This window comes from Microcebus murinus, chromosome 14 (genome assembly GCF_040939455.1).
Source record: "Microcebus murinus isolate Inina chromosome 14, M.murinus_Inina_mat1.0, whole genome shotgun sequence".
NCBI lineage: Eukaryota > Metazoa > Chordata > Mammalia > Primates > Cheirogaleidae > Microcebus > Microcebus murinus.
Window position 1 is genome coordinate 1,098,340 of NC_134117.1, and position 20,057 is coordinate 1,118,396.

The window sequence follows — 20,057 nt, forward strand, 5'->3', positions numbered from 1 at the left end:
CCGCCCGCCTGGGACCAGAGCCGTGGTCAGCTGCCAAGCGCCGCTCACCTGCCAATCACTCTGAAAGGGACGTGGCACGTGGCCACCACAGGGACTCGCCACGGGAGCCCACGGCTGCACTCAGAGTGGGCGCCGGACCCAGACGTGTGGGGCCGCCTCGAATGTCCTCAGAGCCTCAGGGACGTCCGAGTCTCGCCGCCTCCTGACTATAGGCCACCACCGAAACACACGAGTGCCGGGCGCGGTGGCTCACGCCTGTAACCCTAGCACTCTGGGAGGCCGGGGCGGGTGGCCTGCTCAAGGTTGGGAGTTCGAAACCAGCCTGAGCAAGAGCGAGACCCAATCTACTAAAAATAGAAATTAATTGACCAACTGAAAATATATATACAAAAAAAAAAAATTAGCCGGGCATGGTGGCGCATGCCTGTAGTCCCAGCTACTCGGGAGGCTGAGGCAGTAGGATTGCTTAAGCCCAGGAGTTTGAGGTTGCTGTGAGCCAGGCTGATGCCACGGCACTCACTCTAGCCTGGGCAACACAGTGAGACTCTGTCTCAAAAAAAAAACACGCGTGACCCCACCACAGAAACAAGTGTGACCCCACTGACCAGGGCGTCTGCGGGGCCTCAGCACAGATGGTGTCCTCCAAGTGCCGGCGCTGACCACACACCCGTCATTGTCAGGGTGACGCTGGGTCTCACGGCTCAACACGACAGGGCGGCGTGGACCTGGGGAGAGCATCCTCAGTGCGTGGCACGGACGCGGCGCTCCCGCAGAGGGGACGCGGCGAGGTCCCCGGCCACGCACCTGCCTCCCTCTGGCCCAGGTGGGCTCCGCGGCAGGGAGACGCAGGCTCCTCGGAGAGCAGGTGGTGCTGGGCGGCCGGCTGGGGGCCAGGCAGAGGAACCCGCGGCCGCGAGGCCGCCACTGGGTGGACTCCCGCTGGCCCGCAGCAAACGGCCGGTCAGCGCCGCCGCTGCTGTGACCTCGCACCTCAGCATGGAGCGTGACATCCCAGCCGCAGAACCTCCGGGCCCAAACGCGCCACGCCCTTCCTGCTGAGCCGGCAGTCACCTGGCAGAGGACTCATGCCACCACGTGGGACTCCGGCTGCACCTGGAGCCCAGCCTCTTCTTTGAGACCAGTGCCCTGCGTCGCAGGTGTGGTTTCCCGGCCACACCTGCTTGTACAGGGATGGCACAGATGGCGTAGACGCCAGGTGCTGGGAGGTGACAGCATGATGGGAGCGTGGCCCCAGAGCCTCACCACCTTCCGGGGCCACACCGCAGGAGAACAGGCGTGTCTCCTGCATGACTGCAGGGCAGGCCCGTGTGTGGTGCACAAGCCCTCGCAGGAGGGCGGCCCAGGCAGCACCGGGCTCAGGGAGAGGGAGGGGCAGCTCCGGTCGGCGGCATTCGACACACGCCTCTCCCAGCTCAAAGCTCTGCTGGGGTGCGGGTCCAACGGCGCCATGTTTCCAGGGGAGACGTCTCCCAGCGGTTCACGGGGTAAGGCTGGGGACCCACACAGGCTTTTACAGAAAGACACAGCGTCCAGGCCGGGCGAGGTGGCTCACGCCTGTGATCCCAGCACTCGGGGAGGCCGAGGCGGGAGGATCACTCAAGGTCAGGAGTTCGAGACCAGCCTGAGCAAGAGCGAGACCCCATCTCTACTACAAATAGAAAGAAATTAATTGGTCAACTAATATATATAGACAAAATTAGCCGGGCGTGGTGGTGCATGCCTGTAGTCCCAGCTACTCGGGAGGCTGAGGCAGGAGGATTGCTTGAGCCCAGGAGTTGGAGGTTGCTGTGAGCTAGGCTGACGCCACGGCACTCTGGCCCAGGCAACAGAGTGAGGCTCCATCTCGAAATAATAAAAAAAATAAAATAAAAAGACTCCTCGTCTCGGCGGCTGGCATCCCGGCCTCTCCAGTCCCCGCGCTAAACACAGGCGTGTCGGGATCCGAACGGAAAGTCCACCTGCACCCACAGCACACCTGGCTCACCTGTCCGGAAACCAAGGAGGCTGGGGCAGCAGAGGTGTGGCGTCTGTCCTGAATGGATCCCCCTCTCGCAGAAGCCTGCGGTCAGGAAGAACCTTCTAAGAACTTCCGCAGGACGCGCACACTCAGAGAGGCCAAGCGCCGCTCCTTCCCCACGGCCCCCTCGCATGGGGCCACCCGGCATCTAGAGACGGGGAGCAGAGGGATCCTGAGGGCCCTCTGACAGTGATGGGAGACTCGTGTTCTCCGTGGCATCGCGGCTCTTGCGTGTGACAGGCGTGCTCGCCAGCCATCAGAGAACCAGGGAAGAGGAGACTTAGGCACGAACACGTGTGCCTGTGCACCCCCAGCCTCCAGAGTGAGCACACCGCCTTCCACGGGACACAGACCGTGTCTTCTGAGACCCACACGCTGACCTTCCGCGCAGCACCGCCAGGGCAGAGCCTGGGTCCGCCCGGCCTGGTCCCGGTACCTGTCCCGGCCCCTCAGGAGCTGCAGCTCCAGTCTGCCGAGAATATTCTCAAACCTGTAGCTCCCATCTCGGTTTCTTTTTTTTTTTCTTTTTCAAGGAAGGAGGCGATTTTATTCTTTCAAGAAAATGCACCGACAGGGGTTGAGGCAAAGAGCAACCTGGCGCGTCCCCTGTCCTGAGCAGGGTCTGAGATGAGGCCAGGCCTGACTCAGGCTTGGGAGTCACTAACGGGGCTCCCTGTGGCACCGGGGAGGGAACCAGGCAGGCCGGGGGGGGGGGGCAGTTCTGTGAGCACCAGGAACCGCGACCTCGGTTTCGAATGAGAAGTACCCGTGCCGCGGCGAGTCCTCCCACCCCGGGAGCCAGGCATGAAATCAAAGGCAATGGCATTTGCACCCTCAGCTCACCTGCACGCTCTCAACGAGAATCAGCAAAGCTGTCTATCGCCAGAGTTACTGTGGCAAAGTACTCAGCCCTGCCAGCCCAAATCAGCAGCAGATTTGCTCTGAACAACTAGAGAAACCGAGGCGCAATGTCACAGCTTCTTTCAGAGAAATGTGATGGAAGTTTCTTAATGAGTTGTTGCTTCCCCAAAATACTTGAGTTCCTGGCATGAGGAGTGGTGTCGATAGGCAATTTGTGATGCTTGATGAAGTTTCATGGAGAAGACGCCACCCAACTGATGGGCAGACGGGTGATGAGGACAGACAGGCGATAGGGCATAAACACGACCTATCCTTTTGGTTCCTTTGGCTTTGTGAGACAGAGCCTCACTATGTCACCCAGACTGGTCTTGAACCCCTGGCCCCAGGTAATCCTCCCACCTCGGCCTCCCGAGTAGCTGTGATTACAGGCAGGAACCACTATACCCGGTTTGACCCATCCTTTTTTTTTTTTGAGATGGGGTCTCACTCTGTCCCCCAGGCTGGAGTGCAGTGGCGTGATCATAGTTAACTTCAGCCTTGAACTCTTGGACTCCAGCCATCCTCCTGCCTCAGCTTCCTGAGTAGCTGGGACTACAGGCATGCACCACCATACCCAGCTAATTTTTCTTATTTTTTTGTAGAGACGGGGGTCTCACTATACTGTCCGGGCTGGTCTGAAACTCCTGGCCTCAAGTGATCCTCCTGCCTCAGCCTCCCAAAGTGCTGGGATTACGTGCATGAGTCACTGCACCCGGCCTTGACTTATTCTTAAAAAAGAAAACAAGCAGCAAAGAAATCCAATCGATTACCCCCATTCAGCCAGGAGAGAGATGGCCCCTGGAGGCCTCCCAGGCTGCGCAGAGCAGCTTGCTTGGGTGCCGGGAGGGACGGCCACCATCACCAGGGCTAAGCAGAGTCACAACTTGTCAACCCCACCCCACGGCTGCCGTGTGAACAAGCACCGGCTTTAAATCCGCAATGAAATAAACACCCGTGTTTGTTTTAAAGGCGAATCTCTTTCCCCGAGAGGCAGGCCCAGCCCTCCTGCCAAGCGTGCACGAGCTCAAGCGCAGAAAGGGGCACGTTAGGCGTCTTCCCCTGTGACATTCTCTGCACACTGAAGATGCCACATTCTCCAAGCTGCGAACTTCCCGGCTACACATGCGTGCATGCTAAATACAGGGGAGAACGCAAGTGGAACAGACCTGTGCTCAGAAACGCAGCCCAGCCCGAGACAGCAAAGCCTCTGCAGCACCCGGGAAATAAACACTCACGGCTGCTGCTCTCCCCTCTCCCTTTTCATCTCGGCCGGCCCGCCGTGTGACTGGCTCCCTCTCGGCTCGGCTGGGGCTCAGCCCAGCGCCTGCGAATCAGCTCCGAAGGTTCTGTGACTCAGCAAAGAGCTCAGCTTTTATTTTTCAGATGGAATTTACCACGCGGTGACCGCATCCAGGGGGAGGGACCATCTCCCGGAGCCGTCTCTAGGTAGAACCCTCGAGCCAGGATCGCGCGCAGGAGCTCGGCCCGCCACACACACAGGCCATCCTGGCGCCAGGCCGCGCCCGGCTTGGCCAGTGCAGAGGAGCCTGCAGCGGCCTCCCTGCACGCCGGCTGGGCTCGGGCTCCAGCTGGGATCCTGGCAGCGCCTCTCCTTGTACTGGGAGGAGGAGGATCCCGGGCTCGGGTTGGCTGGGCCACAGTCTCACGTGAAGAGGAGTCAGGGGTGGAGGCATCACGCACCGTCCTGCCACGGCGCTGCCCGGCTCGGCCTGCCGGCTGCTCTGGATGACGTCCGGCCTGCTTCCTCTTGCTTAGAGAAGCCCCCCGCGGAGTCTGCGCAGCCATGAGGTCAAAAACGTGCACGAACGTCCGCTCCGATGGGCACTGCTCATTTTAGATGGTGAGATGATAAAAGGGATTAGTGTCCGTTAAGCTCTGAAGAAGGAAGATGCAGGAATGAGGCTGGGCACGCGGTGGCTCACGCCTGTCACCCCAGCACCCTGGGAGGCTGAGGCAGGTGGATCGCTTGCGCTCAGGAGTTTGAGGCCAGCCTGAGCAAGAGCGAGACACCGCCCCCCCCCCCAGGTCTCTACCAAAAATAGAAAAATTAGCCGGGCATGTTTGGCACGTGCCTGTAGCCCCAGCTACTCAGGAGGCTGAGGCAGGAGGATCGCTTGAACCCAGGAGATCAAGGTTGCTGTGAGCTGTGATCACGCCACTGCACTCCAGCCTGGGCAACAGAGCGAGACCCTGTCTCAGAAAAACAGAAACAACAAAAAAAACAACGTAGGCATGAAGCAGACAGACCCGCCCAGCAGCACTTCCGTGTGACCTGTGAACATGGGAGCCCAGCCTGCCGCAGACCCCAGACCAGACCCAGAACGAGCCCCCGGGGACACAGGCCGGCGCGGCAGGTCTGCGGAGCAGGCTGGCTCTCGGGCCTCTGGGCAGGAGGGTGCCTAGAGTCGCCTGGTCTGACGTGACCCTGGTCTCACCGGCCCCTTTAGGGGACTTGGCTCCCCGCCCCTCACTGCGTCCCAGGCCCGCACAGGCCCTGCTGGCACCTGTCCCACAGTTCCCTGGGGGCTCGCTGCCCCAGCAGGACCCAAACAGTCTCCCCTGCCAACGACCACTCTTTTTTTTTTTTTTTTTTTTGAGACAGAGTCTCGCTCTGTTGCCCAGGCTAGAGTGAGTGCCATGGTGTCAGCCTAGCTCACAGCAACCTCAAACTCCTGGGCTCATGCGATCCTCCTGCCTTGGCCTCCCAGAATGCTGGGATGACAGGCGTGAGCCACGGCGCCCAGCCCCAATGTCCACTCTTCATTATGTCAGTTCCTGACACCGTGAGTTGCAGGCCCAGCCCCGGCCTCCCCTCCCACTCAGGGGCGGCGTGGCCGGGCCCGGCCGTGGCCACGGTCACCATGCTAAAGACCCTTTACTTAGAAACACTCGAGCGTTGGCATCTCCCGGCCCCCAACTGGGCAAGCTGATCTCCTGCACCTCCCTCCTCAGTAAAATGCCAGACGCTGGCCGGCAGCAGGGACCCCACGCCCTCGTTCCTGCAGCCGGGGCATGACGTCCTCTGGTTGGCACCAAGTGGCACGCTGGAGGCAGCTCATCGCCATGGCCACGCCAGCCGCCCTGCCAGCAGCAGCTGGGCACAGCGCCCACAGGAACGCCAGGGAGGAAAGGCTCTGCCCCCCATCCGCAGGGGAGCTCAGCAACACCCTGAGACTGTTCCTGCGTGGGCTTGGGGGGCTGCCAGTGCGCGCGGGGCGGGCTCCCAGGGCCATTTGTCTCCCGTGGGGACAGCGGGAGCTGGCACCTGGGGCTCCGTCTTGCAGGTGCGGGACGCTGGCGTGGGAGGCTGCTCGGGTGGAGACAGACACCGTGGCCCCAGGACTCGCTGCACCGCGGCAGCCGGCACGGCAGGGCTCCCGGGCACGGCGCCAGTGGCGCCAAAGGAGCAGCCCTGGAGCTCAGCTCGGATCCCACGCTAGGGCGCGGGCGCCCCGGCTCGCGGTGCTCAGCCTCACGATGGGCGCGTGGGGCTAGTAAATGCATTTTTCGCATTTTCAACCTATGGCAGGTTTATGGGGGTGTGGCCCCGCCATGAGTCGAGGGGCATCTGTGTACATTTTTAATAGCACCAGCCCTCAAGACAAAGTGTGAGTTTCCCGCAACCTCCTGCATCTCCCCACTGCTCTGCGTCACCGACCCTGTGAGTCTCCTGCCCTCCCCCCAGGGAAACCGGACGGCATAAGGCAGGAGCTCACCAGGGCAGTGCCGGCAGCGGCCGCCAGCTCCACACGGTGAGTGGCTGTTCGCGCTTCCCTCCAGGGCGTCAACCGGAGGCTCTCTCTCCACACTCTCAGGGGCTGCTGGGGACCCCCCATGCATATGACAGCACCGGCCAGTGACAGCACAGCCGGGTGGCCTCCGCGTCACTCCCTGGTCATTCTTCCTGGGCCCCATTCCTCTTACCTGGGGTCCCTTCCACACGTGGCAGCCTTGCCTCGAGTCTGCTGGGGGATGGGCTGTATGGGGCCCATGTATGGGGCCTAGGCTGAGAGAGCAGCCCCAGGGTGACATCTGGACCCCAGGGTGGGATCTGGACCCCAAGGTGACATCTGGACCCCAGGGTGGCATCTGGACCCCAGGGTAGATCTAGACCCCAGGTGGGATCTGGACCCCAGGGTGGAATCTGGACCCCAGAGTGACATCTGGACCCCAGGGTAGGATCTGGACTCCAGGGTGGGATCTGGACCCCAGGGTGGGATCTGGACTCCAGGGTGGTATCTGGACCCCAGGGTGGGATCCGGACGCCAGGGTGGATTCTGGATCCCAGGGTGGGATCTGGACCCCAGGGTGACATCTGGACCCCAGGGTGACATCTGGACCCCAGGGTGGGACCCAGACCCCAGGGTGGATTCTGGACCCAAGGGTGAGATTCCGGATCCCAGGGTGGGTCTGACAGGTCTCCCCACAACCCTGTTGAGTCCCTGACACGGGCTGTGGGTGCAGGTGCGGAGGGACTTTCCCCGAGTCCGAGGTTGCAGCCACAGGCACCCTGGATGCCGCTGCAGAGCCCTGGAGAGTCAGAGGCCATCGGGCAGCGGTCTGAGATGCCCGCCCTCCCGTCGTAGCACTGGGGCAGCTGACTGGGCTCTGACCCTAGACGGGCACCAGCTACACGCTCAGTCCTCCGCGAGCCAAGAGGCTGCGGGGAGGAGTCCAGACAAGCTCCCGGCAAAGAAAAGCAGAAGATCGTTTTGGCTTCACGGGGTGCCTTTTAAAGAAAAGTCCCTTGGTTTTCCAAGGCTCCACACGGGGCCAGCACCTCTTCACCATCACAGCTCTGCGCCTGCACAGGAGCCTGGGAGGCGTCCGGAGAGTCACCTAAATGCCCACGATGGCACCTGGTGCAGGAGGAGCCACCCTCCCACTCACCAGGAACCAGTCCCCGTTTCAGATTGTGATATCTCCCCTTCGGGGACGTTCCTGAGGATGGTGAAGTTTCTGGGCGTTTGAGTTTCGAAGGGTTTGTCTGCATGTGAAATCTGGGACGGAACATGCCCACCGCTCGAGACAAGACAAACTCTGTGTGGCGGCCACAGAGAGCAGCAGAGGTGCTGGATGCAGTGCACCTTCCCCATGGGCCCTGGACACCTCTGAACCAAACGTCACGGCCCGTGAGGCTGCTGGGCGCAGCCCTCATGGTCAGAGCAGCAGCTCGGGCCCGGAGGACAGACGGGGACCCAGGGTCCCCCCGCTCGCCAGGGACAAAGCCAGCCTTCCCGACTCCAGAGCCAAACTTTGCAAAGGCGGGCACTGACTGCCCACAAGCAGGCAGGCCGAGGACAGACGGGCCAGGGCAGCGCCCGTGCCCAGGCCCACCACAGCCGGCCGCACTGAGCAGGAAACCTGTTTGGACCACACGCGTGTGTTGCATGTTTGGCCCACATGCGGGTGTGGGGAGTTCAAGGGCAGGGGCGTTTGGGATCCCTGCTGGGGGCATCTGTGCAGGCTTGGGGGAGCAGGGTCAGAAGCCCAGGACCCCGAGGGGAGAGGGCTGACTGCGGCTCGGCTCACGGGGCTGGTGGACTGGCCGCACAGTGCACGTGGACCCCGGGGGAGAGGGGAAGGAGGGAAGGGCTGGACCCCGACACTGAAGGGCAGCGGTTAGTGTCCCCCTGACCGAGTTCCCAAGCCCAGATAGTGATTTTTTTATTTTTATAATTTATTAAAAATAATTAATTTTTTCATCTCTTATTTTTTTTTTAAACTCAGCATCACAGGGAAGACAGATATCGTTTTAAGATGTAAAAAAAAAAAAAGGCCGGGCGCGGTGGCTCACGTCTGTGATCCTAGCACTCTGGGAGGCCGAGGCGGGGGGATCGCTCAAGGTCAGGAGTTCGAAACCAGCCTGAGCAAGAATGAGACCCCGTCTCTACTAAAAATAGAAAGAAATTAATTGGCCAACTAAAAACATATAGAAAAAAAATTAGCCAGGCATGGTGGCTCGTAGCTGTAGTCCCAGCTACTAAGGAGGCTGAGGCAGGAGGATCGCTTGAGCCTAGGAGTTTGAGGTTGCTGTGAGCTAGGCTGACGCCATGACACTCTAGCCCAGGCAACAGAATGAGACTCTGACTCAAAAAAAAAAAAAAAAAAAAGGCGGGCAGGCGGTGAAGTAGGAGCGTTAATTAAAACCCGGGCACGTGTGTTCGCACGGCCAGGGCCGCCAGCTGGCCTGCCCCGCCTTGGGCAGAGCTGCCCGTGGCTCCGGCTCACCCTCTTCCCAGCCTGATCTCACCACGGCCCACGGGCTGCTTGGCAAGCCCGGTCTGCTCTCCTCTCTCCCAAACGCTGGTGAAGAAAAGATGTTGCATTGTAATTTCCCCACGGCTCTCAAACCCCTCGCTCTCAGCCGTGGGGTTTTGTTTTGTTTTGTTTTGTTTTGTTTTGAGACAGAGTCTGGCTTTGTTGCCCAGGCTAGAGTGAGTGCCGTGGAGTCAGCCTTGCTCACAGCAACCTCAAACTCCTGGGCTCAAGCGATCCTCCTGCCTCAGCCTCCTGAGTAGCTGGAACTACGGGCATGAGCCACCATGCCCGGCTAATTTTTTCTATATATATTAGTTGGCCAATTAATTTCTTCCTATGTATAGTAGAGACGGGGTCTCGCTCTTGCTCAAGCTGGTTTCGAACTCCTGACCTTAAGCAATCCGCCTGCCTTGGCCTCCCAGACAGCTAGGATGACAGGTGTGGCCTCCCCTGCACCTGTGCCCCTGGAGGGGCTGGGCCAGAACCACTGACCCAGAAGTTATCCCCCGAGCCTTTGCACAGAGGGGCTCCTTGGTGGTTTTCAAACACACACCCATTTCTAGAGTTCCTGGTAAATAAAGGCCACTGGGAACAGAGAGAAGGAACCTAGACTCTCCCAGTACATCCCTCGCATGGACAGAACCGGTCCCAGGCCACAGTCAACCCGGGCCCTGGGATGAGTTGTTTTCTTTCTTTTTTTTAAATTATTTTATTTTATTTATTTTTTTGAGACAGAGTCTCACTCTGTTGCCTGGGCTAGAGTGCCGTGGTGTCAGCCTCTCTCACAGCAACCTCAAACTCCTGGGCTCAAGCGATCCTCCTGCCTCAGCCTCCCGAGTAGCTGGGACTACAGGCATGCACCACCATGCCCGGCCAATTTTTTCTATATATTTTTAGTTGTCCAGCTAATTTCTTTCTATTTTTAGTAGAGATGGGGTCTAGCTCTTGCTCAGGCTGGTCTTGAACTCCTGACCTTGAGCGATCCTCCCGCCTCGGCCTCCCAGAGTGCGAGGATTACAGGTGTGAGCCACCGCGCCTGGCCTGAGAAGTTGTTTTCCCTGGGAGACCTCACTCCACTCCCTCCTCCAAGCTCACAGAGTGAAGGTCCCCAGATGAACTGAAAACTGCAGCCTCATGCTCACACCCTACCTGCAGGCCAGGTTTGTTCTCTCTCCTCCAGCCACCGTGATCCTCTTCAACGCTGGTGGAGATGGAGGATGGGAGAACTGCCCGGGTGGGTCAGAACTAACTGCCCCCAACCTAAGGCAACACAAGGGCCAGGCTCTGTGGACCACCTGGCCTGGGAGACAAGCTGACTGTGGAAGATCCAAAGCAGCTTTGCCTAAGGTACTGCTATACCCCACTGCAGCCCTCTGCCTCTTCACCCCACTGCACCCCCGCTGCACCCTTGCTGCACCTCTGCACCCTGGTGTACCCCTGCTGCACTCTGCACCCCGCTGCACCCCTGCTGCACCTCCCCACCCTGCTGCACCCCTGTTGCACTGCACCTCTGCACCCTGTTGGATCCCCGCTGCACCTCTGTATCCCGCTGTACCCCTGCTGCACCCCACTGCACCCCCGCCACACCTTGCTGCACCTCTGCACCCCGCTGCACCCCTGCACCCCACTGCACCCCTGCTGCACCTCCCCACCCTGCTGTACCCCATTGCATTCCTGCTGTACCTCTATACCTTGTTGTACCCCTGCTGCACCTCTGCATCCCCACTGCACCCCTGCTGCACCTCTGCACCCCACTGCACCCCTGCTGCACCTCTGCACCCTGCTGCACCCCTTCTGCACCCCGCTGCACCCCTACTGCACCTCCCCACCCTGTTGCACCCATTGTACTGCACCTCTGCACCCCACTGTACCCCTGCTGCACCTCTGTACCACGCTGTACCCCTGCTGCACCTATGCACCCTGCTGTACCTCGCTGCACCCCTGCTCCATCTCTGCACCCCATTGCATCCCTGCTGCATCTCCCCACCCTGCTGCACCCCACTGCATCCCCGCTACACCCCTACTGCACCTCTGCACACTGCTATACCCCTGCTGCACCTCCGCACCCCATTGCATCCCCGAGTCACAGCTCCCCTGCAAGGGGGAAGACAAACCCGGTGCCGCTCACATGGGCTCTGCAGGACGCTCGCCCTGCGGGGCAGGCCCAGCACTAAACCCCTGGGCAAGAGGAGCCAGGACCGCCAGAGCTGCAGAGAAGGCTGCCTGGGTGGGCGTCAGGAGAAGAACAGGAAAAGAGAAAGCAGGGAAACCCCAAAGCTGAAAAGGGCCGGCAATAGCCTGGCAGATGCCCTCGGGGGTTCAAGGACTCCACACTGAGAGCTGGATGCGGAGCGATTCCCAGCCCGGGTGCCTCCAGCAGCCTGGCGGGAGCAGCCGAGACCCCCTGTGTGGAGGAGGGCATGGCCACCAGGCCCAGAGAAGCCCCACAAATGACTGTTCAGGGGCCGCGACTCACATGCACCTCAGGAAAACCAGCAAGCGGGAAACAGGCCAGTGAGTGAGAGCCAGGGTAGGGATAGCTTGGAAAGACCCACACAGACCTCAAGCACCAGAGCTGAGAAAGTCAATTCACAACGTGGTTCTACTTTCTAAAACCAGGTTATTTTTTTTAGGGTCACAGAAAAATTTAGCTAAAAGTACACAGAACTTGCATATACCCCTTGCCCCCCACAAACTTCTTCAATGTTTCGATTCAAACAAACATTTTCAATTTTTAAAGGAATTACAAGTTTGAAAGTAACTTCACAGAGTAGAAAACTATAGAAAGAGATGTGCCAAATCTGAATTTAAAAGGAGCATATTTAGAAATAACAAATATAATAATCGAAATCAGAATTACAGCGGACACTTTAGGTAGCAGACTGGACCGGAGGACAATTCCAAGGAAACCACCTGGCCCCGAGCAGGTGAAAAGGCCTGACACACGGAGAAGAGGGCAGAGACGCGGAAGACAGAAGGACAAGTTCCCCTAGAAGAAGAAATGAGGGGAAACCTGGGCAGAAGCAAAATGTGAAGATATAATGAGTAACAAATTTCTAGAATCGATGAAAGATAACAATGCAGAGATTCAAACTGAGTCAAAATCTAGACACGGCAGAATAAAACTGTAGGAGGAGGAGGAAGGGGGAGAAAGGACAGAGACTAAACGACAAAATCTATTAACACCAGGGGGAAAAGTTGATGTTCTGAGGAAGGACAGTGAGACTAACAGCTGAATTCTTGTAGGACTGATGGAAATCACAAAGCAGTGGAATAATGTTTTAGATAGATTAATACTTTATATAGGAAATGACTGCCAGGCTGGCCAAGGGGACTCACGCCTGTAATCCCAGCACTTTTGGGGGCCAAGATGAGAGGATCCCTTGAGGCCAGGATTTCAAGCCCAGCCTGGGCAACATAGCAAGACCCCAACTCTACAAAAAATTTTAAAAATTAGCTTGTCATGATGGCCTGCACCTGTAGTCCCAGCTACTTGGGAGGCTGAGGCAGGAGGATCGCTTGAGCCCAGGAGTCTGAGATTGCTGTGAGCTACGCTGACGCCACGGCACTCTATCTGGGGCAACAGAGCAAGACTCTTGTCAAAAAAAAAAGAAAGAGAGAGAGGGAGAGAATTCCCTCCTTTGTAAAAACAACCATGAAGCAGATGAAACCCACAAGTGCAAACAGAACCAGGTTACTCAACAAGCACTTGAGCGTATGAAAAACCACCTTGAATCAGAAATTTCAAATCACAGGGCAAAAAAAATGGCAGAAACAAACACTCACTCGCCCACCCCCAGCGCCACCCCCCAGCCCAGCCCCGCACTCCCCGGACTCGGCTACAGCCTCCCATCTGGCCCACATTCCTGGGGCCATGCAAGCTCCGGAAAGTCCATTGGAAACAGATCAGGAAAATGTGGCATGCACATAAGGTGGAATATTAGTCAGCCCTGAAAAGGAAGGAGATTCTGACATTTGCAACAGCAACGTGATGTGCTCAGGTGTGAACCGCAAGGACCTTACGCTCAGATAACCCATGCACAGGACAAGCCCGACTGCACCTAAGATAGCCAAGTCATGACATGAACAAAGACCAGAGCAGCTGCTCCCAGGGGTCGGGGCGGGGGAAAGGGGGTGTCACTAACAACAGAGGTAAAGTTTCCGTCCAGTGAGAAGAATGAGCTCTAGAAATCTGCTGGACGACGTGGAAACAATAGTTGACAGCCGACACCTTCAACACCGCACACTTAGAACTTGCGAAGAGGGCAGGTCTCGTATTAAGTGTTCTTACCACAATAAAATTGTTTAAAAAATTAAAAAGAGGCCGGGCGTGGTGGCTCACACCTGTAATCCCAGCACTCTGGGAGGCAGAGGCGGGTGGATTGTTTGAGCTCAGGAGTTCAAGACCAGCCTGAGCAAGAGCGAGACCCCGTCTCTACTAAAAATAGAAAGAAATTAATTGGACAGCTAAAAATATATAGAAAAAATTAGCCAGGCGTGGTGGTGCATGCCTGTAGTCCCAGATATTCGGGAGGCTGAGGCAGGAGGATCCCTTGAGCCCAGGAGTCTGAGGTTGCTGTGAGCTAGGCTGATGCCAGGGCACTCTAGCCTGGGCGACAGAGTGAGACTCTGTCTCAGGAAAAAAAAAAAGAAAAGAAAGAAATCAGAACAGGGCCCAGCATACAGCAAGTGCTATTTTTAACGTCACTATTTCCTCTTTATATATAGATATATATACACATACAGATATATAAATAGCAGATATATAAATTTTCATGGCTATGCCATTTTTTCAGTCTCCTAGATCTCGAGAGTATCTTGAATGCAAACTGTGGTACCCAAACTGCAGAACCTGGAACTTGTTGACTATGAACTGCCACCAACTCCCACGGGAAAGGCAGGCCCTGCGTGTTGCTCCCTGGGGTGTCAGAGTGGGAGAAACAATCCCCGAGGCACACGCCTGGGACAGACAACATCTTTCCCTCTGAACTGAACCCACCACCTGTCTCTCCCCTTTGCCTCCATGAGTCTGGACTTAAGCAGCCGTCATCAGTATTGAGAACAAATGCCAGCAGCTTTTCTGAGTAAATATATTCAATACAAATAATGCTCTAAAACAATCAGTTCATACATTGATACATCGGTTTGCTTGAAAATCCTATTTAAAATTGAAATTATTGGCCAGGCGTGGTTGATGACGCCTGTAACCCTAGCACTCTGGGAGGCTGAAGCGGGAGGATCGCTCAAGGTCAGGAGTTCAAGACCAGCCCAAGCAAGAGTGAGACCCCCTTTCTACTAAAAATAGAAAGAATTTAGCTGAACAACTAAAAATATATAGAAAAAATTAGCCGGGCACGGTGGCGCATGCCTGTAGTCCCAGCTACTCAGGAGGCTGAGGTAGGAGGATCGCTTGAGCCCAGGAGTTTGAGGTTGCTGTGAGCTAGGCTGACGCCACGGCACTCTAGCCTGGGCAACAGAGTGAGATTCTGTCTCAAAAAAAAAAAAAAAAATTGAAATTATTTAGTGCAACCACTATGGAGGTTCCTCAAAAAACTAAAAATAGAACTACCAAGTGCCCCGCAATCCCACTGTGGGGCATGCATCCAAAGGAGGGGAATTTAGGCCGGGCTCGGTGGCTCATACTTGTAATCCTAGCACTCTGGGAGGCTGAGGCAGGCGGATTGCTCAAGGTCAGGAGTTCGAAACCAGCCTGAGCAAGAGCGAGACCACGTCTCTACTATAAATAGAAAGAAATTAACTGGCCAACTAATATATATAGACAAAATTGGCCGGGCATGGTGGCGCATGCCTGTATTCCCAGCTACTCGGGAGGCTGAGACAGGAAGATCTCTTGAGCCCAGGAGTGTGAGGTTGCTGTGAGCTAGGCTGACGCCACGGCACTCACTCTAGCCTGGGCAACAGGGTGAGGCTCTGTCTCAAAAACAAAAAACAAAGGAGGGGAATTCAGATCCTCGCTCCCGTGTTTACTGCAGCTCTATTCTCAATAGCCAAGATCCGGGATCAGCCCCAGCGTGTCAGTGGGTGAGTACACAAGGAAATAGGGCACATGTACACAATGGAATATTATATAGCCGCAAAAAGAACGGGATTTTGTCATCTGCAACGACACGGATGGAACCGGGGAACATTCTGCTGAGTGAAATGAGCCAAGCACACAAAGACACATCTCGCGTGTTCTCACGCACATGTGGGAGCTACATACTAAATCGATTGATCTCTTAGAGATAGAGAGTGGATTGACGGTTACTAGAGGCAGGGAAGGGTGGCAGGGAGGGGGATAAAGCGGAGTTGATTGATGGGTGCAAAACACAGTTAGATGCTTAGATAGAATGAACAATACTTGATAGCACAACAAAGTGACTATAACCAAATAAGTTAGGTAACTTTACAATAACTAGGAGGGTGGAATCGGAACGTTCCTAACACAAAGAAATGTTAAATGCCTGTGGTGATGGACACCCCAGTCACCCTAATTTGATTAATTCACATTGCATGCCTGTATCCAAACATTGCATGTACCCTACAGAGATATGCAACTATCATGCACCCATAATAATTACTTTTATTCTGAGACAGAGTGTTGCTTTGTTGCCCAGGCTAGAGTGAGTGCCGTGGAGTCAGCCTAGCTCACAGCAACCTCAGACTCCTGGGCTCAAGCAATCCTCCTGCCTCAGCCTCCCGAGTAGCTGGGACTACAGGCATGCACCACCATGCCCAGCTAATTTTTTCTATATATATTAGTTGGCCAATTAATTTCTTTCTATTTATAGTAGAGTCTGGGTCTTGCTCTTGCTCAGGCTGGTCTCGAACTCCTGACCTTGAGCAATCCTCCTGCCTCAGCCTCCCAGAGTGCTGGGATTACAGGCGTGAGCCACGGCGCCCGGCCACACCCATAATAATTAAAAATAGACAATTATTTTAAATAAATAAAAAGCAAAGCTGAAATTATATTTGCAGTCAACTCCCAACTGATACTCGTTATTACCAGCGTTCCTTCTTTCCACTTATATTATTCCTTTTTGTAGAACGCTGACAAGCACAAGGAAGGAGTAGATGCCAGTTGTTTACATTATTCCAGGTCAGCGGTGAGGCCCCACAGCCCGAGCCCGTTGGCGCTGCGGCTCTCTGCAGCCCCCGAGCAGCCCCTGCCCTGGCACCGGGGTTGGTGCGCATGGCGGTCCCCGGGGACTGCACCGGACGTGGTGTGGCCCAGCGGGGTCCTCTCCTGAAGGCACCAACGTTCCTGACGCTCGACTATCCTGGACTCACCTAAAGGGGGGACCTTTCCTCCCCAACACTTGAGCTTACAAGGAGGTAAACAGAGCTCCACCTGCCGCTAACGTGGGACAAACTGTGGCTAGTTGCCAAAGCAAGTGTCAGTTCCCGGCCACAAATCTGCTTCGGGGAAGGCCAGGGAGGGGCTGGGCAGGTCCTGTGACCCTGCTCCTAACCCTAAACCCTGGCACGCACAACCTGGAGCCTTCTCCTCCTGCCCGCCGTCCCCAAGGTGCAGGGGAGCTTCCCCCGGCACCCGGGGTAACCGGTTCCCGCTGTCCTGCAGGAGCACCCTGGTCCACGGCCCTGCACGCGCGGAGGAGCACGGGTGGAAACCCAGCGCCAAGCAGGGGCCTGGGACAGATCCCAGGGGCGCATCACAGAGGCCGGGTCCAGGCCGCGCAGGGGGTTTTCCCAGGAAACTGTCCCGGCCGGCGCATCCCCTGGGACCCCTGAACCAACCGAGCCCTTCGCTGTGGCTTCTGACATTACCAACCTGCGCCACGGCGCCGGCCACCCGGAAACGGGACTCGGGAGGCTTAAAGACTAGACACCAATTAAGAACGACTGGCGCTTGGCTGCACCTAACCGCACAGGCACAGCCGCGGCCGCCCAGGTGCGGAGGCGCAGGACCAGCACCTGCGCGGCCCCGCCCAGGTGGCCGAGAGGACCGGCGGGAGGACCGGCGGGGCTTAACCCGACACGTGCCCGGCCAGGTGCCGGCCAGGCCTTGCCATCCTCGGCCCCACCCTCCCGCCCCGCGCGCAGGGGACGCTGCTCACCCAGCTCGGCCCGGCCTTCCGGCGGGCGCGTCACCGTCTCGGCCACCGCGGCGGGGCCAAGCCAAGCTCCGCGGACCCCAGGCCCCGGCGACACCGCCCCTTCCCCCGCGTCGCGCTCCCGGCGCCGCTCCCCAGTCGGTTGACCCGAAGCGGCGTTGCTGGAAATAGCCGGGCGCTGCCGGGCGGGGAGCGAGGGAGCGGGCGGGGGTGACCACCGCGCGGCGCGAGTCGGCCGGCCTTGCCAACGGCAGGAATCTCTCACCTGCGGTTCGCCTGGGGCGCGGCGGAGCGCGGATCCGCCGGATCGGCCGCACGTGCGCCTTTTTGCGGTTACCTCCTGGCTTCCCATCTCCGAGCTGCGTGCGCGCCGGGGCAGAGTGAGCACGTGACGTCGCTGCGGGGTCAGGCCCAGTTCGGGGCGTTGGTCCCGCACGCCGCGGCGGGGCTGGAGCCGGGAGCCCACAGCCCGGAGCCTGCCAAGCGGCGCGCACAGACCCCGCTGCAGCTGCGGGGGCGGTAAGCGGCGGCGAGTGCGCTCGCTCGCAGGAAGGGCAAATACTGACCTGGCCTGGGGGAGCCTGCCCGCTGGCCACACGTCCCTGCCTCACTTCTGTGGCCCCGTGGTCAGTAAGCGTCCGGGCAGCGGCACCGTGGACAAGGCGGACGGGGGAGGGAAGCCGGACCCAGAGTAGGCGTCTGTTCAGGGCGCACAGCCCACCGCCCGCCTCAACCGACGGGCTCTGAGTGAAAAAGCCACTTTGCCACCGAGGACTGGCTGGTCCCCAGGGTGCGGCGCACATCCTGTTGTGTTGGTCTCAGCTGCCGGTGGCCAGAGCGTGCAGCGGTGACCATGGCCAGCCGAGTGGCCAGGCCAGCCTTGGCGGGATCCAGGCTGTCAAGCCGAGTGCAGGCTCCAGCCAGGCCGGCCACCACCTCTTTCACGGGCCTCTTGTGAAAGGCTGGAGTGAGGGGAGGAGCCCTGGCGACCTCCAGGGGGCGTCTTGGCCCCCCAGCTGGGTGCCATCTGCACAGGAGGAGCATGTGGTGAGGGGCACGCGGGACACACCCATTCTCACACCTGGGCCAGTCCAGGCCTGTCCGTCCACACACCTGCCACCCAGACCTCCCAAGCTAGTCCTCCAAACTGCTCCTTCTGGGTCCTGGTCACAGGTGCAGTAGACCAGCATCCCGGCCAACTCTTCCCAGCCAAGGGGATGCGCCCTGCGCCGCTTGCCCTTTGCCCCCGGGGCGGATCCCCCTCCCCGCTGCCCTGCCCCACGGGGCCTGGCTGAGTGGGGCTGATTAGTGGCAGTCCTCTTCCAGCCGACACCCAATACCAGCCCAGCGGGCAGAATCGCCTGCGCACCAGGCTCCTTTCCTACCCCTCGGCCAGCTTGTTTTAGGCAACTCCTCATGAAACCCAAATGCAAGTGGAGGAGCAAGCGGTCGACGTGGGTGGCTGCCTGCCCGCGCCACATTTAGCCTGCGCCTGAGGACAGTCTGTGCCAGCTGCCGGCACCGTCACAAGCACCGCAGACTGTGGGGCTCAGACGGCAGAAACTCACTTTCTCGCAGTTCTGGGGCTGCAAGGCCAATACCAAGCCCGGCAGCGCCTGGGCTACACTGCGGCCCGGACAGGGCTGGTTTCTCGAGGCCTCTCCTCGGCTCGCAGACCCGCCTCTGTGTCCTCGGGTGGTCTCCCTGTGTGTGCTCACGTCCCTGGGCTCTCTTCTCACAAGGACACTGGTGCTATTGGGTTAGGCATCCACCCGTATTGACCCCATTTAACCTTAATTACCTCCTTAAACACCCTGTCTCCACACACAGTCACACTGGGGGCTAGAGCTGCAGCATGTATGGATTTTGGGGTACACCATTCAGTCCAGAGCAAATCCCACATTCCTGAGCCGCTTCCATTTCTGTGACAGTTTGTTAGAGATGCCCGTCTCTGGCAATGATAAGCCGTGAGCAAACCAGAAGCTGTTTCTCTTTTTTTTTTTTTTTGAGACAGATTCTCACCCTGTTGCCCAGGCTAGAGTGAGTGCCGTGGCATTAGCCTAGCTCACAGCAACCTCAAACTCCTGGGCTCAAGCGATCTTCCTGCCTCAGCCTCCCGAGTAGCTGGGACTACAGGCATGCGCCACCATGCCCGGCTAATTTTTTCTATATATTTTTAGTTGTCCAGCCAATTTCTATTTTTAGTAGAGACGGGGTCTTGCTCTTGCTCAGGCTGGTTTCGAGCTCCTGACCTTGAGCGATCTGCCCACCTCAACCTCCCAGAGTGCTGGGATTACAGGCCTGAGCCACCCCGCCCGGCCAGTTTCTCTTTTCCTTACATTCTTGTGGTGCCAGCATAGGACCCCCAGGCACTCCCAGCCTCTCCTTTCCACAAGGACTCCGGGTCTGTGGACGTGTTTGTGTCAGCACACGGAGTGGCCCGAGCCTGGCTTGACTCCAAGTCTGCTAAACTTAGAGTTTGTCGTTTCAGTCAAATGGACCCAATAAGCCCTAGCAGGCGTCCCATCTAGGTCTGTCCTGGCAACCCCATGTTAATTTACTGCTGCAAAGAGTTCCAGTGGGGAAGCCGTTCTGACCGCACCCAAATCTTCTGACACTTAAGGCGACCACACTCACGCTGCGCTGGGCAGTTAAGAGCTGCTCTGATCTCTGCCTCCCGGATCCAAACTCCCCACTGACATCAGGAGCCCGTGCACCGTGGCCCTTGGCCCTTGACCTGCAGAGACAGCTGCCATGGCGCC

The 20,057-nt window shown here is 57.9% G+C and overlaps 1 protein-coding gene across 3 annotated transcripts in view; it reads right to left on the bottom strand.

Annotated features, from left to right (window-relative positions):
• JAKMIP3 (Janus kinase and microtubule interacting protein 3) overlaps window positions 1-17,644 on the bottom strand; it is an 82,607-nt gene extending 64,963 nt beyond the window's left edge. Inside the window, exons 1-2 of one of the 3 annotated variants that reach the window (XM_076009690.1) lie at window positions 17,561-17,619; window positions 4,105-4,783 (exon numbers count right to left, since the gene is read on the bottom strand). The gene's annotated coding sequence lies outside the window, so the exon portion shown is untranslated. The other 2 variants (XM_012781440.2, XM_076009691.1) reach the window with 2 other exon arrangements.
• Between the last annotated feature and the right edge of the window lie 2,413 nt (window positions 17,645-20,057).